Here is a 26,674-nt window from a genome sequence, read left to right as displayed (position 1 = left end):
CCATTTGCTGCCAATGGGCTTCCTTCCAGTCGGAAATTCCACCAGATCCCAAGCCTCATTTTTGTGCAAATATGCCATTTCATCAACCATGGCCTCTTTCCAAAGTTTTCCATCCGTTGAATCCACTGCCTCCTTCACAGTTCTGGGATCATCATCAGTAACAGGCAAAACAAAATTTGAACAGAAAGCAGATGGACTATACCTTTCTAGCTGCCTTTTTTCTCGAACTGATCTTCTCACAGCCGGAGTTTGTGGATCTTCATCTTCTGATTCCTCCTCTGCTGTAGAGTCTGATTCTTCATCCTTTAGCTCAAACTCTATCTTCTCAGGTTCCTTTGGTTGGACTTCATGTTTAATAACATATTTTACCTCTCTAAACACCACATCTCGGTTGTACACAACCTTCCATGTGAGTGGGTTCCAAAGCTTATAACCCTTTAAACCATCCTCATACCCAATAAAGATGCACTTTTCAGATTTACTATCCAACTTGGTTCATTTCTCCTTTGGAACATGTACATATGCATCACATCCAAATACCCTCAAATGTGAAAGATAGGGTTTCTTACCAGTCCATACCTCTTGTGGAGTCTAATCCTCCAACGTTGATGAAGGTGACCTGTTGACCAGGTAACATGCAGTATCCACCGCCTCTGCCCAGAATTCTTATCCTAACCCGGCACCACTGAGCATGCTTCTTGCCCTCTCCATCAATGTCTTATTCATTCTTTCTGCAACTCCATTTTGTTGAGGTGTATATGGAGTAGTCTTTTGTTGTGCTATACCACACTTCTTACAAAATTCTTCAAATTACTTGCTGCAAAACTCTCCACCATTATATGTCCTCAGCACCTTTATCTTCTTCTCTGTCTGATTTTCCACGAGAGCCTTAAATTTTTTAAACCTGTCAAAGGCTTCAGATTTCTTCTTAAGGAAATATATCCTTGTATTCCTTGAGAAATCATCTATAAATGATACATAGTACACAGACTTACCCAGTGATGGAACCTTCACAGGTCCTAACACATCACTGTGCACAAGTTCTAATATCTGTTTCGCCCTCTTACTACCAGAGGGGAAACTCACCAATTCTGCTTCCCATATACACAATTTTCACAGAAATCAAAATCCAAAGGGCTATTACTCATACCTTCTACCATACCTTTACCATGAAGTATTCAAAGGCCATTCTTTCCAATATGTCCAAGCCTTTGATGCCACAACACGATCTTCTCTCCATAGACCACTAGATTTTCTGCTCCACTTTCGGGAACCACAGAGCTATTGCAACCATCAATAACAGTGCTACCTTGCAGCGTGTACAGAGTTCCAATTTGAACTCCCTACATCAATACCAGTGCTCCCCGAACCATTTTGCAGGTATCCTTCTCGAACACTGTTTTTACACCTGCATCATCTAGCTTGCTTACAAAAATCAGATTTCTGGCCAATGCAAGAATATGCAAAACACCCAGAAGTGTTCTAACCCTTCCACCTTGCAACTTCAACTTTACTTTTCCGCGACCAATGATTCTAGCCTTCCTATCATCCCCTAAGAAGACATCACCACCATCGTATTTCTCATACTCACAGAACCACTCTCTATGGGGAGTGAAGTGAAAGGATGCACCTGAGTCAATCAACCATGCCTCATGATCTACATGTGTACTTGAAGAAGCCAAGTACACATCTCCACCTTCATCTGAGGTGGTTTTCGCCTCTGCATAAGGAGCATCATCAGATCCCATTCCTTTATCAGGAGCTTTAGATTTACAATCCCTTTTGTAGTGCCCTTCCTTTCCGCATTTCCAGCACACCACCTTTACAAGTTTTCCTGGAGATTTAGATCTCCCTCTAGATTTAGATCTCCCACTCGATGACTTATTTTTGTTTCTATTCTGGGACCGTCCTCATACAGACAAGGCATCACCATTCTTTCTCTCCACATTTTTCCATCTCATCTCCTCCGTCAGTAAGGATGAGACTATTTCATCAAAATGCAAGGCAGTTGCATTGCTACCTATTGCAATAACCAGACTATCCCATGAATCTGGTAGAGAACACAACAAACTGATGCACTTATCTTCATCTGAAATTTTAATATCAACAGATGCTAACTGACTTACCACAGTGTTAAATGATTTCAGATGCTTTGTCACCGAGTCTCCATCTTTCATCCTCATGTTATACAGTTTTTTCCGTAGGAATAGTTTATTCACCAGAGACTTAGATTGGTACAAAGTCCCTAACTTGTCCCACAAAGCCTTCGTCGTAGCTTCCCCTGATACATTCAACAATACTGAATCTAAGACACACAATCGTATTATGCTCTTTTCCTTCTGATCCAACTTCTTCCATTCTTCATCGGATACTCCCATTGGTTTAGTACCCGGATCTACCGCGATCCACTGATCTTTATCCACCAACAGATCCCCCATCTTGAGTTTCCACAACTCAAAACTCTGACCATTAAATTTCTTGATCTCTATCTTTCCACTGCTCACCATCTTCTTTCACCACCAGAATTGATCTCGCAGATCTCCCACTGAACAGGGCTACCACAGGCCTGAGCAAAACCCCTCAGCAACAAAGGCATCCCCTTGAAGCCAAAACTGTTCTGATACCAAATGTAGGTTTTAACCCCGTACAGAAATTACCTACATATGAATTCTAAAAAACACAGAAAATAAACAATGCGAGAGCATAACACATAAAACACATATACAAAGAGATTTTCCCTTGGATCACAAAACCAGGACTACCAGCTTGATTTTTCATTATGTTCCTTTCAATGTTATAATAAATATTTATACATGCCGAAGAATCCAGTACCATGGACCGAAAACCATCGCGTCCAAAATACATGTGCGAAAATCATGCACAAAACCATAGGTGGGTCCACCCAACCTAACATACGGTCCAAAACCAAAATTTTCCAGGGTGCTGCCCCGGACCCCATAAAGTGGGGTTACGGGTATGTCTCAAAACCCCTGTGACCACCCCCCGCTACACAATCGGCGCAATGAAGGGGGGCTCCGCCCCCCCTCTAACCCCCCAGTTAACTATGTGGGCTAGTCATGGAAAGAATATAACACAACCCAACAGTAGCTAATGAGTTAAAGTTTCCATGTGCCGCAGCAACCTAGTCAACATACCATTTCACTACAATTCCAATTAGGGTGCATTGAAATAGTCATAATCTAAGAGTATCATCAGTGATACTATTAGACAAACACCACAGGTGAAAATTCATGACATGGTTCTTTGGGTCTTCGCCCTGTTTTCCTTCGAACTTTCGAATATCCGAAGGGAGATTAGTGTGGATAGCTCGCCAATTTTTTCCATGGGCGATCGGGTTATTGGTTAGCTTGCTTAAATCTGATAGGTTTAGTGAAGCTAAGAATAGGATCTATGCATTACCTACCATCGAAAAATGATTCTGGACAGGTATATGCAAATGGGTCCTCTGTGGGGAAGTCTCAAGAGAAATATCTTGATGTGTGTCTCACGCACTATCCGGGGGAGTGGTGTGTGCGCTCCTAGAGGGGGTAGCACATGGGGACCCTTCTGGAGTGGTGAAGGGTGTACTTTGATAGGGAGGGGTTCCGAGAAAATATGCACCAATAAAGGAATACTCAATAATGTTGGTTGTGTGACGTCCTCTACTCCTAAATGGCAGGAGTCTTGGCACACCTCCTAGTAATGGGGGGAGGTTTAAAAACTATATAGATCGACAGGGAATCATGGGGTCCCCTATGGTGTCAATTAGAGTGTGTGCTAATTTGTATATGGTCATGGAATGAGATAAGTATCAATGCAATATGATCACATACATAAAACAAAGTGAAAATATAAATGGTTTATTTTCCTTTAATAATTAAACTATGTGATAAAGAAAACAAGAAAAAGGTTTTTGTTTGTTGCGTATGATTAAAAAAAACCTATGTAGACTTAATCATATTTTCCACTCTCAAATTAATTGGGCCTTATGAAGATATCTTCTGATGGTTCCTGGGGCAATGTCCTGAAATAACTGGCGATGCCTTCCAGCAGTCGAAGAATCAACCAAGGTAATGGTAATAAGGCTCAAGTGTTTTATGCACCATAACATATAGTGAAAGGATGCCCTAGTATTTTGGACACTAAAGTACCGTCATCCCACGTGAGCATTCGAGTATTTAGCTTCTTGGTAGTCAGTTACTAGTACCAAGCACTAGATGGGTCAAGTAGCCCCAAAGAGTACCACACGTACTGGACCTAAGTTGAACCCCCTCTGAATCAGGTCTTTGTCATGCTTACGTATCCTTTTTCGTGGGATGATTGAAGGATTTTAAGCTCCCTAAAAATTCAACAACTATGTTTCAAAGGTGTAACATGACCATGGTGGCTTATGGGATGCCTACCCCCAATGGTCCTAACCTGAACTATAAATTTTTTGGTGGCCCCTGTGGGGAAACTTAGTTGGTTCAAGTTATGGTTGTTTTTAAGGAGTCTTAATTCACTTATGGAGTAATTTTGTAAGCAAAAATAGACAAAGTACCCAAAGCTCCGAAAAATGGATGCCCTTGAGTACAAAGTGTATGGAATTTTAGTGTGTGATGCAAGTGAACATATAAATTGTGATAAGATTCGGATATGTGGCGATCATTTACAATGTACTTCTAATTACACTAAGCATTGATTGTTCCTTACATGGAAAAAAGAAATATATTATGGATTATGGGTCACTTACTCTTTTCCTATTAAACTATGTGGAGTTTAACAAGGGAGATGGAAATTCAAATGCTTTCGAGAAAGTTTTCATGTGCAAGCCTAGGTTCGTCTAAGAGATGCAAGGGAAGCAGAGATTACTTACTTAATTTAATAAAATTTTCTCCTAGTCCCAAAAAATGATGAATGAAATGCTTTGGTTAGTAGAAATATTTGTGGATGATGGACCACTTACTTATTTACTAATTAATCTATGTGATTTGAAAAATATTTAAGAAAAGTAGTTTGAAAAACATATGTGGAATTTAGCCACTTATTTTTCTCCCTAATTAAGATATGTGTGCATTTGAAAATGCAAAATGAAAAATACTCTAATTTCTTCACCAATTGAGGTTAGTAAAGCAACCAGGGGTATTAAACAGAAAGTACAAAATGAAAAGGTGAAGGAAAATCACAAAAGGCTGCCAATCACCTGAGAAAAGAGACAAATACAAGGCTCCTTTTTTCTTTATCTTGACCACACATGTATAGCGCACACATACACATGCGCGTGTCTGCCAGAGAAAAAGATGCACAGGTGGGAAAGAAAAGGAAAACTTTCAATTTTGCAGGCTCAGAACAGGTCCTTGAGGTCTGTAAAAAATCCAAAGAGGTGTTGAGCGCCTTGTAGGATGGTTGTGCAGAGAGGAGGTCCTGCAAAAACAATATTTAGATTAATGAAAAGATAACAGTATGGTCAACATTCCTATGGTAGTGTTTTTGGGGAAAAGGTGTACCAAAAGACACCTCCTTAGCAGTTGATTGTTCCCAGCAAAGGATCACAATCATAATTGGTGTTGTTAGTTGACAGACTTAAATAAAAACAACATTGTAAGTAGTGGAAACAATGCATACATAAGCATAAACTAAACAAAGAGGTAAATACACAAACAATGCTCAAATGGGGCAAACAAATCAATAAGATAATGGAAAATCTCCCTTTATTGATTACTGGTAGTAGAGGTTTAATACAATAGATGAATCTTAGACACTTGAAGAGAATTCTTTGAGCTATGGTGCTCAAAAATCCTCAGCAAGGGGGTTTCTTTTCCTCAATCTCTTTGCAAGTTTCTCCTCTCTCTCAAAGAAGTATGAAGACTCTCTAATGGTGGATTCCTCTTCTCTCACTAAGATGATGGATTGCTTAGAAGAAATATGGCCAACATGCTAGTTCTCTTCCCTTATTTGGCTTCAAAAATGAAATGGTTTTTTTCTCAGATAGAAATTTGGTCAGCATAACAATGTCTCATATTTTGGCTCTCCCATGGCCTGTTTATATATAATTTTTGAATCCATCTTCCCCCTCTTGGTTCATGCATGGTAATGACACATGAGTAGGACAAGGTGATTCCATTGAGGGTTGCATATCTCCAAGTTGACTCGAATTCAGTTGTATTAGACTAAGCTCATGTCAGAGAATTGGTCCCAAGTGTGTAGAGTGGTCCTGAACCGCTGAGTCATCCTTTTCTGCAACCATGTGTCTTTTAAAGGATATTCCGTGTGTGGGTGTTTATCGAAGAAATAGACATGCGGCCTTAATTTTTTTCTTTATAAACTTTGGACCTTAGGAGAACTTTGATTTTTTAAACTTCATGATGTATTTAGCTGGAAAATGTTCACTTGTGCATTCTGATGGACACCTTTTAGTGTCTTCTAGATTTTACTAATAGGTGTATGATTTTCGATGTTAACAATAGTAAAAGCCCCAAACTGGCTAATTACTTTTATTGTTCTAGATGTATATACACAACAAACTTATTGATTTTCTCTTGGGTTGGAATTCAAAATTGCATCTATCTATCCCATCCCAAATTACATCAAAAGCCCCAAACCTACTAAGTACTCTTATTGTTCTAGATGTATATACGCAACAAAATTGTAACATCATCCATGTAAACTTAACTCCTACCATTACAATTAAGTCAAATCAGAATCCTCAGTAGGATGATTGAGATCAAAGCCCTAAAGATGATCACCTCGAGGGCTTGAAGGACGATTGAGCTAGAAGTGCATGTCCATGATGATGTTTCGCAGAGCCTCCATGTGATCCTCTAGCTGACTAATTTTATTTTCCTAAGCCTCCATTGATTTTGTGTGAACTTTATCCACCTCCTACCGCTCATACATTAGGACATGCAATTCATATATCTATGCATTCATATCTTCATGGGCCCTACAGAAATGGTCGCATATGGTTGATACTGAAGAGTCAATCTTAGAACTAGAATCCATAGGTGATAGATATCGCGATGCAAATCAAATACAGGCAGCGTAGTTTAGAACTGGATGAGATAACCTAGCTACTTTTGTCAAAGGAAAATACCTGACCAATCCAAGAAAGTAATGTAAGACCATATCACCCCTTCTCAAAACCTCACTTTGACCTTGCTCTAGATTATAATTCATAAATGCCAGGGGTTGTTTAATGGAGCACCAAGGAAATTGAACCAAGAATGGATAATTTTACCTTTGAATCAAAAAAAAAAATTTATGCCTTTTTCTCTTGACACAACCAAGCCTGGAGTTCCTTCTAAGATATGAAATCCACAAAATCAGAAGAGTCTCTAGAAGCTCCATAGAAAACTCCCAATTTTTCATTGCTTGGCAAAATGAATCCACCTTTCTCTCAAGACTCAGAGAGTCAACGACCCTTGCCTAGCACTGCTTATTTGAAATTGAGGAATCTTAGCCTCCTATCCACCATTTTAACTCCATTCAAAAGAACATATCCATGTGTGACTACAAACTCGCCTCACCTGAGCTAGGTTCCCAAATATGGAGAATTAACTTCTCATTCCCTGAAGAGACATTTTCCTCTCTCGCCATGGTATTTGCGTCACTCCCCTGTCTAATATTCCTCATATCCCATGGGAATGGCATGTTGGAGAGGGTAATTAAAATGAGAGTCATAGATGTTGAGAAAAGGATGATAAGAGCCATGGTTAATTCCAATGAATGCCACACATTTTCATGTATTTGATCCCTGTATCTTACTATATGTCACCATATATCTAAAGACACTTATTAATTCGTAGTCTAATGATGCCAATGATCAAATGTTGAGGAATGAGGGGGGAGTGAAGCTATGGGAATTGGGGGAACAAATTTCCACTAGTTAATTTATTTTTAACAAAGACTCGCCTCACCTGATACAGGTTCCTAAATTTGTACAATTAACTTCCCATTCCCTAAAGAGACATTTTCCTCACTCACCATGGTATCTATGTCACTCGCCTATTTGATCTTCTTCAAATCCCATGGGAATGGCATGCTGGAGAGGGTAATTAAAATGAGAGTCATATATGTTGAGCCAAGGATGATGAGAGCCATGGTTAATGCTAATGAATGCCACACATTTGCATGTATTTGAGCCCTATAGGTTTCCATGATTATCAGGAATGGGGGGAGTCCATCCATCATTGCAGATGTCACCATTCTTATAAGGTTTCCAATTAAGTCGTAGTCTAATTATGCCAGTGATTAAATGTTGAGAAATGGAGGGGAGTGAAGGTATGGGAATTAGGGTAGTAAATTTCCACCTAGTAGCTTAATTTCAACAAAATGGAGAAGCCATGGGACGAGGGAGGGGTAAGAAATATACTTCATAGACATTGATTAGGGGATGATGGTTTGGCCAATTATTCCATTGATTTCTACTTGTCCTTCTCCAAGAGGTAGCCTCTGTTGGCCAGAAGGTCATCATCACTATTGAGATTATGAAGGATATGGTAGGGGGAATAATTAGAGAAAGATCCCATAATACTAATTATGTGATCAAAAAGAAGACTTGGCATATTATCAATTGGGAGAGCCTTTTTCTAAGATGGAAAATAATTAGGAAGAAGTCACCTAGGATAGTTATATCTTTAATGCCCCTTTTGGATGCTAAGGTTAGCCCCAAGAAAAGATTGTACATCTCCGCCTTATTGTTGGATTTTCTGTCAAGCCCCCAAGAGAATTTTTCCATAATTATTCCCTCGGGATTCAAAACAATCCCTCCCCCTCTTGCCACCCCTCGTTTAATTAAATTGTTAATTATTAATCACCTAAGGAAAATTGGTAGAAATTGGAAGAATTTCTGTTACGCAGTAATTTGTCACTGTCTCCCTGTCAGTCTCCCTACTGTCTCATGAAATCAAATGCACCATGCTCATGCTCTCTAAACTGGCCAAATGACCCACTTTGCCAAAGTTTATTGCATCAGCGCGTCTGTTATTAAAATAACCGCGCTGACGGGCGGCTGATAGTGTAACTGATGCGCTGCTAGCGCGGAAGCACACGGGTTTCCCGCGCTGGTCGAATTTTATGCGCCAGCGCATCCTATGAAAGTATTAAGCCGCGCTGACACAGTCTGCTCTGTTTATGTGATGCGCTGTCAGCGCGCCAGTCCAGTGTTACACCCGCGCTGATCCAGTTTGGGCGAATTTGTTCCAACAGCCAGCCTTCCAGATGGTTCCAGACTTGGTTGTTGGCCTTGTGAGTATCACCCTCCCTTCTATGGCATGTTTGTTCGTCATTTGAAACCACCTTCCTTGAAGATAAGCTTGTCCTCCCACCATTCATGGAGACTCTTTCTCTATTTAAACCTCCACCATTACCATGAGCAGCTAGTTTTTGGATAGTGTGGAATTCATAGTGCTTGGATTGCTGCTAGTTGGTAGTTGGTGTGACAAGTGTGGTTTTGCTAGAAGAAGCTTAAGGAAGGTTGTGAGTATTGCTTGTGTGAGAGAGAGCTTTTGTGTTGGGAGAATCCACTTCCAAGGGTGAATGCTTAAGAGACTTGCTGGCTGGACCCTTTAGAGAAGGACTCAGCGTCAGAACTTTGGTTGTACCTTTCTCTGTTATTGATTTAATAATAGATGACTACTGTTATGGTTCCATTCTCATTTGTCTTTGTAATGGTCAATGTGAATTACATCCTTTCCGACTGATGTATAATTGCTTTTATTAGATTTCACGCTTGTGTTTGTCTTTCTCTTCGTGTGTGCAGGTATCTATTCACGGGGATCGTGGAAGATTGTGACCGGCCAGAGTGAAGGAGCGAGAGCGGCATCTCCTCATCAAACAATAGCGTTGGAATCCAGGTAGGTGTTCTTTACCTCTCTTGTATTTGCAATTAGGAACTTGCACAGTAGCATTGATTGATTGTTGCTAGACCCATTCTAGGCTAGTAGGGATCGCCTCTATCCGTAGAGGGGATTTACCTCTCCAACAATTTCTTATTTTAGGGAGGTTTTGTTAAGTCATTTTCTACCAAGTCTAAAACTAGTAAAAAAAGAAAACAAAGAAAGGTTTACAACTCTATCCAGACTACTAAAATTCCAAAACAATCAACCTCCTTTGTCCTTACCAGAAACAGAAGGAAAGATTATGTGGAAACGCATTGAAAACCTTGTTTTGATTCTTGTGATAGAAAGGGTATATGTAAGAAAGGGTAAGATGGTTCTTGAGGAAAAGCCTTCAGCCTCCCATCTAGAATAGTTTCTGGAGTTTTTGGAAGAGAGCCTTATTGATAAGTTTTGTAGTCATAAACATGAGGAGGTTTTAGAAGTAAATCTTAGTGAAACAAGGGATTTAGATGGTCAAACCAAATCATTCAAACTTGTACAAAGAAAGAGGGAAAAAGAGGTTACTTTAGCTTAGATGTATGGGATGAAAAAACCCCATATAAGGCCCACAAACAAGCTTAGGCTCAACTCCAAATTACATCATAACCTAGCCATGAAGGATCAAGTCATTTACCTTGATGATACACATTTGAGGGACTTAACAATCAACAAAGAGGAAGCTTCAAGTTCCTCTAAAAATAAGAAGATTCAGAAACAAAATAAAGGATAAAAACAAAGCCCCAAGGCCAAGAAAAGAAAAAAGACAAAACAAATTAAATCAAGCAATATGCACCTCTTGTTAGAAGCAGCAGAAACATTAAAATGAGCATCGAAAAGGTAGCTCTAACATATGTTTTGGCATCATTGATCTTTGATTTTGTTTTTGACAGTGCTACGGGATAGTTTGGTAGCACTTTCACTATTTTGATTTTGACAGCGTATACCCAGATATTTTGTCAGTGCCTAAATAGTACTCCCTGGCAACACAGTTTTGACAACGATAAGGATATAGATTTTGTCAAATATTTCTAGAGGCTATATTTATACAATAAGAATTATCTTGGAAAGATAGGGTAAAGTCAGGGCAGAGATCAAAAGGAAATTGTTATTTTGAGCAAATCAGTCAATATCAAATCAGGATATTAGGGCTATAAACAGGTGGGTTTCTAGATTTTTTTCTAGATTGTGAGTAACCAAGTTGGATCCACATATTCAAAAAAATCTATAGCTACATACATACTTTTTGTCACCATGGATTATGTTTCAAAGTGTCAATGCATCACTTGTTCCTTGCAAATGTATTTTTCAGGTTTAATTTAAAGTCATCAAGATATGTATATATTTTTAGTATTTTGTAATTAAAACTTTCCAAATATTATGGATCTCAAAGCTTATGTAATTTTTGTATAAATTAGATGAAAAAGTAGAGAGAAGGGTTGGTTTCTGAAGAAAAATACTTGTGTTGTATTTGACTCCATTTTGAGATTAATAGAGATTTCAAGGCAAAAGTATTTGAACTCTTATATCAGAGATTCTTTTAGTGATTCTTATTAGTCAATTTTCCTAGTGATGTTTTTCCTATGAAATTGCATAAGTGTTTTTAGTATTCATATTTGAAATGAAAGTCATATAAGTTTGCAGAATTAATTTGGTGCTCTGCTTTACAAGTTTCAATTATTGTCACTTTTTCTTCTAATATCAAACAGAATTCAATATGATGTGATGTATTGATGTTTGTTTATTTTTTCACCTATTAGCATGATAATCATAGATCTAGACAAGCATTATTCATCCTGCCTCTGAGCTCTGATTGTTCTCCCACTAGATCTTGAAATCTTCATTGGAATTACATCTTAGTTGTAACTTATTTGAAATTTTATTATAGTATGTGCACTTTGATATGATGTAATATGATTATCATTTCATTTCATATGTTGTAATATTAGATATATAATAGAGAAATTAATTATTGCATGAAATACATCTTAGTTGTAACTTATTTGAAATTTTATTATAGTATGTGCACTTTGATATGATGTAATATGATTATCTTGTCATTTCATATGTTGTAATATTAGATATATAATAGAGAAATTAATTATTGCATGAAATAAATAATATTTTTTCATTCTAAATGTTTTTTTTAAACAGAACAAGGATCCTCCATAATATTTGAATGATCCTCATCACATAGATCTAGATTACGTTGGGTCCGATGTTGAGATGGAAGATGATGCTCATGATGACACAGATACAAATCACAGTGAGGTTGATGATGATGATCATGATCATGATCACAATGTTGATGAGCCATATGTTGTTAGCAACAAGTGACATTCATTATCATATAGACTTCATCATGGATCATTTTTTATATATTGTTATGATGTCGATTTTCATGGTTATGATCATATGTATCATTTTCACCTCCTCTAGTACCATATTATTGAGCTGTAACTTTATGATGTCAATTTTCATGGTTACGATCATATGTATCATTTTCACCTCCTCTAGTACCATATTATTGAGTTGTAACTTTATGATGTCAATTTTCATGGTTACGATCATATGTATCATTTTCACCTCCTCTAGTACCATATTATTGAGTTGTAACTTTTTGGCATGTATCATATTGACTTGTATCATTTTTTCTTACATAATTTATCATTTTTATTTATATCATATGTACATGATGTATCGTTTTGACTTATGTCTACTGTTGGACATGTATCATTTTCACAAGTTATTTATCTACTAGTATATGTGAATTTTAATTGTTTTAGTTAATATGATGATGATCTTATCAGTATTGACTCGTCAAATTTTATATATTGAAAGTGGTTGATGATTTGGATACATATTTATTACGTATGATGGTTTTGATTTACTACTCATGATGGATGTTTTTAAATTCACTTAAATTATAGATATTTGACTCACTTGTTTTAATTATAGATGATTATCATGTTACAATAATTATCTTGTTATTTTATATATACTCAATGTTGTAGATTCTATTTTGATGTTTCCCTAAAAATTCTTTATAAATTTTATCCTATAAAATATTTCAAATGCATTCATATGATTTATTGTATAATCATATAACTTATTTTAGAGACATGATATATTTAACTAATCAAATTGAAATAAAACATATTAATTTAACTATATGAAAAACAACAATAATTTTTGGAAGAAAAACAAGAAGAAACAATGGAAGCCACACTAGAAGCAAAATCAGAAGCCAAACTAGAAGCAAGCTCTGGCGCTATTCCTGGTGATATTCCTAGCGCTAGGAAGAAAAAAAAGAAGCAATAATGGAAGCAAAATTGGAAGCCACGCTAGAAGAAAAATTGGATGTAAAACTAGAAGCCAAATTGGAAGCAAATCTTGGCGCTAATTCTGGCGCTATTCTTGGTGCAACTTCTAGCATATTTTCCAGTGAAATTTCTAGATCTATTTTCAACACTAATGACGTTGTTATTTCTGACACTATTGACATTATTATTTCTGGTGCTATTGTCGGCGCTATTTCCATTGCTATTAGTGGTGTTATTGTCATCAATATTGTCGTTGTTATTTCCAGCGTTATTGTCGGTGCTAATGTCATTGCTATGGTCAGCACTATTGTCATTTTTATTTTCGTTGCTATTGTCGGCACTATTGTTATTGTTGTTGCCGACGTTATTTTTTGGTGTTGTTGTCGATGCTACAAACAGTGTTGTTGTTGGCGCTACAGATGGAGTTGTTGTCATCACTATAGACGTTTCTATTGTCGTCACTATTTCTGACGTTGTCTTTTCTGACGCTAAGACAAGCGCTATTCTTCGTGTTATTTCAAGTGTTCAATTTGGTGTTATGATAAACATACCTGGTTGCACCCACTTTTGCATTGGAGAAGGAGTCTAATTCGTGGACTGGAATACACTAAATTTCAGCGTTATTTTAGGTGTTATTGTTTTGTTTATTGCAGTGAACATAACTCATAAATGCATTGAAAACTGGTCAAAATAGATCCTAGAAAGTCTCGTTCAATGCTAGTCAACAATAATAAAATGTTGTTCAAACTTTGGTTGTCTCATAAATTTGGCTTCTTAGAAACTTCAGCCTCTTCCTTAGATTGCTTCCCATGTGTGAGAGATAGAGAAATATATGAGTGATGAGTGAGTGAGAAAATGAGAAGTTCGAGTGTCATTTTATAGTGATTTAGGGTGCCCATGTGGCATGTCTCTTTGTTGGGCCAACTTGTAATTTTGGTGTTGACTTGAGAAAATTAAATTAAATTAAATTTATTTTAATTTTCTTTCACGAGTTGACTTGCATAACTGGGGAATACCTCACATAACTATGCAAATATCAACATGGACATGGTTGTGATATGGGTATCGTATGGTGAATAGGGGGTGTGTATTGGGTTATGAAATTTTCCATGAGGGAGAATCTTATCATGTTAGTTGGATATGATACCTTGAGTGAAATTATGTTTCATGATACTCAAGGATCCATCACGAGGATTTTTAGTGGGATGGATTCTCACCAGATTACTGGCTACCACCTTAGCGTACTATATTAGGTGCATAAGAGAACCTTATGTGTTTACTCCATAAGAGCTTGGTTTCATAATTGACCTAGGTAGTAGGGCAATGGATTTGGTAGTTCACGTATTGCATGCTCCTCTTTAGCTTCTTTCTTGAGACAGTCACGTTACTGTGACTCCAGATCAAGGTGCTAGTGAAACCACACCCCCTATCCCCCTCTCTCATTTTTCTTAGATAAAGAGATGGGGGAAACCCATCTCATGATCCATGAGGGGAGAGGAGAGGTGGGTATATTATATATTGAGATAGTCTACCATTGGTTTTTAGTGATGTCACAAATTATCCTAGAGTTCCCTTAAGTAAGGATGGATTTCTAAGGTGATCCAGATATGCCTCTGCCCCCATGCAAGAAGTGGGCACCCTAAGGTATGTGATGTGATTTTTATCTTATTTATTTCCATTTTTTGTTTTTCTTTCATATGATGATGTTTACATCTAGTTTTATTATTCTTTACAAATCTAGGACCTCGTGGTTGAGAGATTCCAACAGTGCTTAATCATACTTGTTGGAGAGATATTACATGAGGACCAATTTAGATTGGGCAATGTATGCCCTACTAAGGGAGAGCCAAAGGCATCCTAGAAGCAATGGTAGTAGGGTCCGCTCTACATAGTGGCGAATACCCCCTTGGAAAGGGAGGGGGACCAAGAAGATCCTCATGATGAGGAGATCTAGAGGCTACAAGATCGAGTGGTTACCCTCGAGAAGAGGGACATGGGTGTTCTTCTATGTATGGAAACAGTTTTGATGGGTATCTCTAATACCAGTTGGGCTATGCTCAAGCAGGATATAGTGGACTCCATGGTGACACCACATTGTGGGTAGCTTCTAGCAGTGGCAGTTGTTATCACCAGATAGCACTAAGGCCTCTTCATAGAAACAAGATGAGATGTTGTTTGCATATAGGTGCCAAGAAAGGTTCAAAGTGAGCACCTTAACCTACAAAATTTAAGAGTCACATGTCCACAGGAGGATAATACAATGCTCCAAACTCAGGTGATGAGCTAAGGTCTAAACAAACAATGCAGGAGAAGTTGTGTCTTAAAATATTACGCGCTTAAAGGTCTAGCTCTTCTCCCCCCCGCAATTTATATCTAATCACATCCAAGCGCAGTTCTGGCAACAATGTTACAAGCGGCTTAACATCGCCACAGGCCCGGTGTTGAATAAGTCAGTGCCCAATGAATGGCCCTAATATATTCTGGCCCACGATAGAAGCTTCCTCTGCACCGCGATACACTTTACTGAAACGGGTAGGGACCTCTCAATAGGTGGTCTCCTCTTATTCGTTGCTCAAATATTTAGGTATGAGGTATGATGGTGACGTTTGTGCAAATGGTTAAAGGTAAAGTTTCTTTATGATTATCTAAGTTCATCCCTTGTCCTCCCGAGCCAACCCATAACTTCCACGTGTCGTCCCCTCACACCTTCGTCTCCCGCCACCTAGGCACACGTCTTTATCTCTACATAAAGCACATAAAACCCTAAGGTCATTACCCGACAACAATTCTTCATCCCGGTCAAAGAATCTCTCGCTTGGAAAATTGTGAAAGAGCCTTCTGTACACTCTCCCAAAGATCACGGGTGCCCTCCCAAGTCGCTTTCATTCCCCTGCAGGCTCTAGGTAACCTGACACCTCCTCCTCCATCCATGTGGCAGCGATGCAAGCAGTTTTCCAATCCTCCTATGCTTCAAATGGTTCACCCACGGGGTTCTGCGGCTTCTCACCAAGCATCCACGTCATCTCGTCGACCATGAATATCATGTTTATTTTGCCAGTGTTTTTTATGCTTTTAACAAGACATTCTATTATGGTTAAGGAGCAATGCCTTTGCGCATGCTCCAATTTTTATTTGTAACTTTTGTAATGATGATAAAGATCAAGAAGGAATATCTTCTTAACAGCCTATGCTTAAGATGCTTTTTGGGTATATATACATTCCTGAAAAGGGAAAACAAGGTTCAGAATCTGAATGAAGAAACTCTATGTTATTTTGGAGAATGTATGACTTTGAGATATGTATCTTTCAGAATGTTAATGAAATCGTGGTGATTCCTCGTTCCAGTACTACAATATGTTATCTCTCTGTTTAGATTCCATTACGTTCATTTTTCCTCTCTAATTTCACGTTATTGTAGTTGCCAAAATCGTTTCATGTGTTCTCACGAGCTCATTTATATTAACGTGTTAATGCCTATGTCTGTATGAATCTTGGAAACTAAATATTTAAATTGCGCTCCTTGAACCATCGCACCCATTCCTCCCTAATCCATGATGTCTTTCTTAATTCAGATAAGTATAGAATTCTTGATGTTGAAAGCTCTATTTCATGAGTTATCCTTTATCTTTATCTGCCTTCATCGCTTTTCTAAAAAAAATTAAGCTGTAAGTCCTTGAACTGCTCTGCCTTCACGAGTTATAATATATATTTATGTGTGTTACATATGTATAAGAATGTACCAAGGAATACATGGACTACGTCTTTTAATGAATGAACCAACTCAATGTTGTTTATGATATATGTATATGTGTGTATAAGAAAAATATATGTGATGTCTCTATCCTTCGAATAATTTTCTGAGACACCTAAGATCTAGATGTTTCGGGCACTGGAATTGTAGCAACCCAAGGTTGCCTCTAGAATCGACAACAACAACGATGACTGCTATGCCAATTTTGGCTCCTAATCGAGGGACGAGACAAGACCCACATGCGGGTGATAAAGGAATATAGGGTGGTGTTGCAGCACTACCTCCTCCTTGGATATTGTACATGTACTAGGGGAATCACATGTTATGAGGATGATCACCTATTTTTTTGCTACAACATGTACGCACTTCTAAAACAGGTGAACATTGTGAATTTGGAAGATACGATTCAACTACATGACGATAAGTTGGGAACCAATGAACATATGCAGGGGGTGAAGCTAAGGTGTATGACATTGACCAAAAGGCCTATGATAGTGTCATATTATGTTTGATTTTTAGTGGTTAGCCCAATAAAAACTCCATTTTTGTGGAGCAGGGTTTGATCAAGGGAGTATATGGCCTAGGTTGTTGATTCTAAGTTTTGTGACCACCAAGAACCGCCATCAGAAAACCCAATGAAGTAGTTTGGTGGGTGATTCATCTATGAAGAAATGACAAGATAAATATGCGCTAAAGCATAGGAAAAGTTATGAACACATAAGACATGCAAAAAATTACATAACAATATCATAGGGATAGCAAGGTTTTCATTCATGGCTGAAAATTTTGAGGTCGAACCTGTTGATGGGGTCTTTGATACTTGTTCCATTGGGGTCATAAAGAATGTGTGCTCCTTTGAAAAGGAAAATTTTGACTATATAATGCCCTCTTTGTCACATTTTGAATTTCTCAGGACCCAGTGCTTCATTTGCAACATCATAGTGTAGACCTATGTCCCCTTTGTTGAAGGTGTGAGGGGTCACATTGTGGTCATATGCTTCTTTGGATCATTTTTTGGTGGCCTCATTTAAGGAATATTTTTCCATGACCCCCCTCCCCCACCTCCCCAAAAAACAAAATTCACTAAATTCCATTTTTTTCTAAAAATATTTCGTCCAAATTTTATAGGACGCAATTATTTTACTTTAAATTTTTCCAAAAATTTATAGAGACTATATCAAACCATTAGAAATTTGAATATTTTTACAAAATTATTGTTAAACATTTTACAATCTGCTTATTAGGGACTAGTAAAATTCACTAAAATTTCTACACTTCAAAATAAATTTCCATCCTTAAAAGTATCATTGGCCTCATTGTGCTAGAGAGAGGTGCATCGACTTTCATCGACATATTCCAACTATATGAGGCACTTATCAAGGGAGCATTGTTTGGGAGTAACTCTAAGGTAGTGCATATAATATGGATCTCACATTCTATTGGGAGGAAAAATTTAGCCCCATAAATAATGATGGAAGGGTGTGAAGCTTGTTGATGTTTCGACCTATGTTTAATACACCCACAAGGATGATAAATTAGCATAGCGTGTGGTGCCTATTTTTTTGGTGCTCTTTTACCATTTTTTGTAACATGGTCTTGAGAAATTTGTTAGTGGCTTCTACCTAACCATTGGATTGGAGGTAGCATGGCGATGTAAACTTATTAGTGAACCCAAGGAGCTAAGAGAGTTATTGGGATATCTTTGTTCAAAATCTTTTCCATGGTTAGACACTAATTCCTTGGAAACCCCAAACCACATGATGATATGGTTAAAGAAAAATAATATTGTTGTGTTGGTCATGTTGTTCAATGTGGGCATGGCTTCAACCCATTTGGTGAAGTATTCTACTGTGACTATTATATACTTGTGGCCATTTTTTCATGGAAAATTATAATTCATGAATGAAATACCTCATTTTCATAAGGGACTAGATGTAATGACAAGATGAAATGGGATCGAAGGGGCTATCATTTTCTTGGCATAAGGCTGTCACCTAGTACATCACTTGACTACTTGAATGTAGTGTCAAAATAAAGTGGGTGAAAAATATGTTTCCCAAAGAATTTTTGGGTGGTGGACAATCCTAAGAGGCTTTTGTTGCTAGCACAATTGTGACAGACATTCAAGACCCATTCATCTTCCTCAACTATGAGCCATTGATGTATAATGGTATTTACCCCTCATCTATAGAGGACATCTCCAGTGAGGAGATAGAAAGGTGCCTCATGGTGAATAAGTCATCGATCATCTTGTGTGAGACATGGGTTGAAATTTTGCATTTGCAAGTAGAGGAGAATGTTATTATACCAAGGGTCATCAAACAAGATGAATAAGAGATGTCCATTGGGGAAAGTGTCATTTACTGGTGGATACTTGGTATCCGAAGGTAGATCAATGATGAAGTTTGTAGTATCATGGCCTTCTAACTTTTAGGTGAGTCAAAAATCAAGGTCAAATTCCTGCAAAATTATTATCCATTAGGAAAACTTATGGTTCATAATTATACAAGTGAGAAAGTACCACCTGGGGTTTGAACTTGCAACTACAATAGTATTCCTAAGGATAAAAAATGCCTTAATTTTTGTATTGTGCGCACTAATGCAAGGGAAGTTTTTATGACTAGCTCATAATTAAGCGTTGGGTCTAACAAGTTCTTTCTCACTTAATAATAGCATGCTCTCTATTATCATCTCCCTCTTGGACTAACACCCCCACGATGCCAACCTAAGATGTTGAGAGGCATAGAGTATAGTCCTTGTTAAAGTTAGGTGGGCTTATGAGTGATGTATGTGACAACGTGTCCTTTAAACCATCGAATGATTGTTGTGCTTGTTCATCCAATTAGAAATGGATATTCTGACATAGAAGACAAAGAAATTTGTGAGAACAAGTGGCATAGTTAGGAATTAGTCCATGCAAGAAGTTAACCTCACCTTATAAAATCTATAATTGGCATAGAATTTTTAGTGGGGGGTCTCACAAGTTGCTTGGACCCTCTGGGGGTCTACCATGACTCCTTGCAGGGAAATGACAAATCCAAGCAAAGACACAGAACACACACTTGAGAGGGTTCGATCAAAGTTCATACTATTGACATCAATGGAATATAGTACAATGATCCTCTATGTGATGAGATCATTATTTGGAACGAAATATGAGATCGTCCAAATAGGTCAGGATAATATGAGCCAAATCATAAAAAAAAGTAATGCATGGCTTACTCGAAAGTGGCACTAGCATTTTTAAGGCCAAAAGGCATTACATGATATGCAAAATCAGGATAATATGAGCCAAATAATAAAAAAAGGTAATGTATGTCTTGCTCAAAAGTGGCACTAGCATTTTTAAGGCCAAAAGGCATTACATGATATGGAAAAGTACCACAGGGGGTGGTGAAGGCAGTTTTATGTTGATTTGTATGGAATATTTGAATTTCATTTGTATCCCAATAAGCCATCGATGAAATATAAGGCATGATACACTATAAACAAATCGATGACTTAACCTATGAATGGTGTGGAAAAATTGTCTTTTGGGCATGCTTTGTTCAAATCCCATAAATTAGTACATATGTAAATAGTACCATATTTTTTCATGAAAGGTAATAAGTTAAATACCCATGAAGTATAAGAAATGGGGTATATAAACCCTACTTTGTGTAGCTTATCAATTTTGGCTTTGATAGATACAACTTTTGATCATTACAGTGGACACTTCTTTTGCCTCATTAAGGAGGCATTAGAACATGTGTTTTTATGGTGCTCTATGATTGTACGGCTTAAGCTAGGCATTTCTACATATGACCAAGGGAAAAAATCATGGTTCTTTTGGAATAAGGCTTTATAGGATACAACTTCTTGATAACAAGTTTCACCTAATGCTATTTCTTGAATAAGTGTTTACAGACGATAAATTCTTAGGGGAAAGATATACCCAACACTATTTCTTCAACAACTTCTACCTTGGTTGATATGTCCACATTTATGGATGGGGAAATTTTAACCATATTACCTTCTTCAAAGGCATTATGGTGGTGAAAACAAGAAGGGCAACTTCTGAGTGGCATAACTTTTGCATACAGACTCCAATTAACGTGATTCCTACGTCGTTGGAAAGGTATATTTGTGTAGAATAGAAAAAAAAGGTTGCACTAAAGTGACAATTTTTTACCCCCAAAAATGGTTGTTTGATGCCTCAAAATTTCCTAGAAGGTTTCATACCCCAATTTACCAAACTGGGCCCCATAGATAAAAATGGTCCATAGAGTTTATTCCTTCACTTTTTCCACTTTGAAAGCATCAAGATGGATGACATACAATATAATTATCCAATCCAGATCATCAAAACAAATATATCACTGCTTGGATGAAAGTGAAAATTTATTTCTAGTATTTCTACCCCACTAAAAACATTTCCATTGCATGTGTCAAATCAGAGCCGGGTAATATATGTGAAGATACTTCAATACCTTGAATGGTAAAAGTGCAAGCACAAATTAAAAGAGAACACATACTTACCAGGTAGAAAATATATGCAAATAGAGCCATGGTTTATTAAACCATAATTTATTTGTTGTTTCATCCAAAGTGTCACATATTGTTTTAGACATCTAAATGTAAACAACAAAATTAAGTCATTAGACATGGTCTGCTTCATTACTCCAACAATTGTTAATCAAAATCGTATTGAATATCTAATTCGTTTTCAAGGGATTTCTCAAGAGTATTTTATTGAGTTTTATTCTTTTAAGCATTTTCCCAGCATGGTGGTCTTTGATGTGAACTTAGAATTACTACAATGGCCTAATTTGAGTGAAATTAGGAGAAGACAGAAACTAAACTAAAAATTGATGGAAAAACAAACCACTTGCATTAGTCAATGAAATTTAATATCGATGAATCATGTCAAATACTCACGAGATGCCATGATTCGTCATTTTCTACATGTTCATGATTCTAATGATGGGTTCTATGACATAATCATGGCTTGAGTTGCTTTAAATGACATACCAACTAGTAGTTTGTAAGTATATGTAACAAAACATTACAAACCTTTAATCTTAAGCTAGGTCATTCAAGAAGAAGCAACCATTAACTCTACAAACAAAAAAATTTCAAAACCCTTAAGATAGTGTAACAATATGTATGATGTTAGCCTTATAGTCTAAAGCATTCCATTAATTTATTCAATTATTTACTCAAATATAGTACTATGATGAATTATATGCTCAAATGTTGCACGTAAAACTAGTATTAGAATCCTAGATTGATCTCATCTACATGGACGACCACACAGACAACGGAAGATAGGGAACGAAAATTCAAGTTGTAGAGAATAATATACACAGAAAGAAGCCAAAAACCACAAGAAACTCAGACAGACTTATAGTGGGCCAAGGAGAGATGAAATCAAATGATGTAACTTCAATACCTTGATAGTGTCATTGAAAACCTTGGGTGGTGTCAATAAAGCTTCTTGAAAACACTCAATTAGTGTTGAGTACCACTCTCCAATTCTTCTTGAGCCCAAGCTAAACAACCAATTCCATCTAGATGATATAACTCCACTATTGGAGGACTGCCAACATTGTCTTTAATTAAATCTTGATTAGAAAATAAAGGCAATAAATTTGATACCATACACTGCCTCTAGATTTTGTTTTACCAACCACTACATCTACTAATGTGTACAATTACTCCAACAACCAAGGGAATATAAATTGCAAAGGTAAAAACAAGCAACAATTTTCTCAATGGCCACATTTCTCAACACTCCAATATTAAGGAACATGCATATTGCTTCCTCCAACACTACCATAGGATAGAAATTCTTTTATTATTATGGTATTTACCTAACATTAATATCATTATAAAATTGAAACTAGCAATAAAGTGGTACTTTGTTTTGAGTTGTTACCTAAAGGAGTAATGTTTCAATACTCTCAATATTTAAAAAATAATAATAATAATAATTCTAGCTCTTTCTCACTTCAACAACTCATAAAATAAATCACTTTTGCATTCACAAAAGAGACAAAAGCTCACTTTTAAGTCCACCTTAGCTTAACATTGACATAATTTTCAGTCAGCGATGTGCAGTGAAGTATTATGTGTCAAAGTAAATCCTGTCAAGGAAGTTTCAAAACATTAGTGGACACAAATAGGCTTGATTCTAGACATTTTGGCACGGCCAAAAACAAGGGCACTCAAATAAGGGCGAGATTGTGAAATCTTTGTCAATCAAACTTCTAATTCTATTAGTAATTTGACCACAAATTATATGAACCCACTCTTGAGATGTTTTATACTTAGACGTGAATGCATTTTTAAAAGGCACTGCTAAGTCAACCAGAGGAGTCATAAACATACTATCAGCGCTAAAAAGGAAACCAAATCCTTCGCAATGTAAAGGTGAATGATTTGAACTACTTGACACCATTCAGGAAGGACATTGAATGGTCAAAACATGAGAAGAATCTACACATTCAAAATAATATTTTGATTACACTTGATTTGAAAGCCTGGGACAAAATTCAGTGTTGCTAGATCTATCAATTCTTTGTCTTCCTTGTTGACCATGAATTATTCATGTAAATTCCTTTATGAGTTAGTGTCAAATGAAAAAAGAGATTCAGCTATAATTCCTACAAATACACAATTTCTAAGTACATTCAAAAATATTGTTAACATGTTCGAAAAGAAGAAAAAAGATGCCAAAGACATCCTATGTGAACTTTTCTTTTGATAATAATAAAACTGAAACACTCCAACCCACACAAACTAACAAATTCTTATCATCTCCAATAACAATACAACTTTAGCAGCACATAAAAAGTGGACAATGTAGCATAAATCTTGCAAGAATATATTGGGCATAGTTGAGGTTTATATGTAACTTTACATTGATAAAGCATGTTTGTTTCTATTGAAAGACATAAATGAAAGGAAAATAACTAAGGATGCAAAACATTTTTTTAGTTTATTATCCATGATAAGGTACGAGGATGGAAGAATTAGTGAAATACCCAATCACACTATTGAGTTTGTGGTTTCTAGAAAAGTTTCCATAACCACTACACAAACAATTTCTAATAGTTTGTCCCAATTTTAATCTTTCAGATGTTCAATTAAAGGGAGAGAACAATGATCATGCATGCAACTACGTTTAATCCATAATTCAAGCAAGGAATACCCCACTTTTATATTTTCCTTCCACTTTGATATTTTACTTAAACCACAAGCAGACATCCTAATTCTTTAAATTTAGGAAATTATTGACCAACCCCCCCAAATGAGTGTAGCCATACACACTACATGGGAGAGACATGAATAATATTTCCTCTAATATGTGGGTTCATATTGATACACAATTTTGATTTTGATTTTATGGTCGAAGCTTGGAGCTTAACGATGACTCTGTATTTATCACACATCCATGCTCTCATTGTGTCGTATTAGATCCAAACTAGTTGCTTCAATCATCAAATATATTTTCTTGTAGTTTCAGTCATTACAATTCATAATGTGATTCAGGGTCCCCTTCAAATCACCCTCCCAAAAAGGATCAAACAAAGTTTCTCAACAAAATGTGATGTATTTTTCCATGTCTATTGGTTGGGGTGTTACAGATATCATTAACCATTTCCATCCACAATATGCAAAGCTCAAAGTAACCTAACTATCATGCTAAGCTAGTTCTTGGCTTGTTGATCCCAATTTAAACAGGAACGCAACAACTTATAGATATAATCATAAACACAGAGATGCATGTTGGGACAGGGTCCCCTAGAGTCGATTTTGGGGTTAGAAGCCCCATTTTTGGGGTAGAAAGCCCAAATTTTTGTATGTAAAGTGTAAAGTCTCCGCATTTTGTGGTCACAGAGTGCAAAGATGTAAAGCGTCATAAAGGGTTTCTGCCCTTCTATTATGTAAGTTGTGTCAGCTTTAGAAGACCTACCCATGGTCCACGGACCATGGGATTGTACAAAAAGGAGAGTCGAAGGAAGAGTTCAAAGTGGATGATGAATGTAATGGGTCATTAGCGAAAAGAGCGAAGAGTCTTAGAGTAGAAGAGAGGCTCTGCAGCCATGTGTGCAGAGGCCTAGTGTAGAAGTCTGCAGCTGAGTGCGCGGACCCCTACAGCTGAGTGTGCAGGGTAGTTAGAGTCTGTAAGAAGATTTGAAGCATTAATAGAGAAGATTATTCTAGAATTATCTGTGTTTTGGTCTATTTACTTCTGTTATGAATGAATGCGATTACGTTATGTTGAATAATGGGTTTATGATTTAATCTTATATTGATGCACAAATCTATATGTTGACATTGTTATCTGTCTGCAAATAATAATATATGTTTACGCGAAGAATATCTTAATGCATGTTGAAGTTATCAGATACTTAAGCCGATATGGGTAATTATGAAAGTAAGAGTAGTTACAGAAGCGCGTAAGTAGATAAATCACCTGTGTAGGGTCCGTGAAAGATGATCGTAGACCTTCGCGAAGGTCTAGAAACCGAATAAGAGAGGTATATCGAGAAGCCATAAAATTCTTATCGATTTGTGCGAAGGCATATTCAGGGCAAAAAACAACATCACTACCATCTCTGGGTGTGGAAACTTGGTTCCATCATCCCCCCATACTACTTCGGGTGAGGCTTCAATCCGTGCTCTGCGAATTGATGCCAAAAGGGCCAGTAGTGTAGGGATTTGTTTGGCTAAATTAGCGTTGAACCTGGGTCAGCGCCCACTAATCCAACAAATGGTTCCACTGCTGGGACCGAGATCTGCATAAAGAGATGTGTGATGTCGCATCACTGGAATCCAACTAAGAAGGAAACTGAAGATTGGTTGGATAGGAAGATCCACGAATTCGTGACACAAGAAAACAGAAATTTGCAATTGAAGAAAGAATAGTTGTTGAGAAGATATATGTAAATAGAGATACACGAAATCTTATTTTGTTCCTTCTCGATTGAATTATACGAGTGGATCATTAAATTGGCAGACGACCAAGAAAGGTGGAGGCTTGACGGTCTGATAGTGTGGACCCCGAAATTAGTGCGGAGATTGGAAGCCTCAGAAGATAAGATCACATGTGCTACCGAACACTGGCTCAATCGTATCATAAGAGGATTCGTGACAAAGTTCACAGTCGATACTTTGGTCAGTTACAGCGAAGCAGAGCGTTGTTTCTTCAAGGGACCACAAGGTAAGTATTGAAGGTCTTTAAATACTTGGATTAAGATGCTCTTGTGTGAAAATCGAGTTATGCAGTTACCTTGATGTTTGGAGCTACGCAAAGTGGAAATATCTTCAGGGATAGAGGAAGAACAGGCCCTGAATATAGCCCACTGATCAAACCTCCTCTGAGTGACAACGAGGAAATAACACAGGCTTCACCACAGAGCGTTGTTTAGTTAATAAAACGAGGGTTCCCGCGAATACCCCATCCACCTACCCCACCTCCGCATTCACCTCCACAGCATACACCTTCGCCCACACCGCCACCACCTCCACCACTGTTCAATATGGCAAATGCAGTAAAATTGCTCGTTTTCAAGGGGTCAGGAACCGAGGACCTGGACCAGTTTTGGTTCGTCGCAAAGGTCGTATGGGAGGCTCAGGGTATAATGGATGATCAGATGAAGAAAGAAATGTTGGTCACTGCTTTACAGGAACGCGCGCTGACATGGTACATTAAGTACTGCACTGATAACCCGATGGCTTCATTAGCAGATATTCAAACC

At 37.3% G+C, this 26,674-nt stretch overlaps 1 pseudogene; it reads right to left on the bottom strand.

The window, feature by feature from the left end:
* Positions 1–21,283: 21,283 nt before the first annotated feature.
* The window catches only part of LOC149182436 (omega-3 fatty acid desaturase, chloroplastic-like), a 39,414-nt pseudogene continuing 34,023 nt past the window's right edge, over positions 21,284–26,674 (bottom strand).

This window comes from Pinus tabuliformis, chromosome 3_2 (genome assembly GCF_031772625.1).
Source record: "Pinus tabuliformis cultivar Carrire ecotype Pingquan chromosome 3_2, CPIR1, whole genome shotgun sequence".
NCBI lineage: Eukaryota > Viridiplantae > Streptophyta > Pinopsida > Pinales > Pinaceae > Pinus > Pinus tabuliformis.
This window is presented reverse-complemented; position numbering and strand designations above follow the sequence as displayed.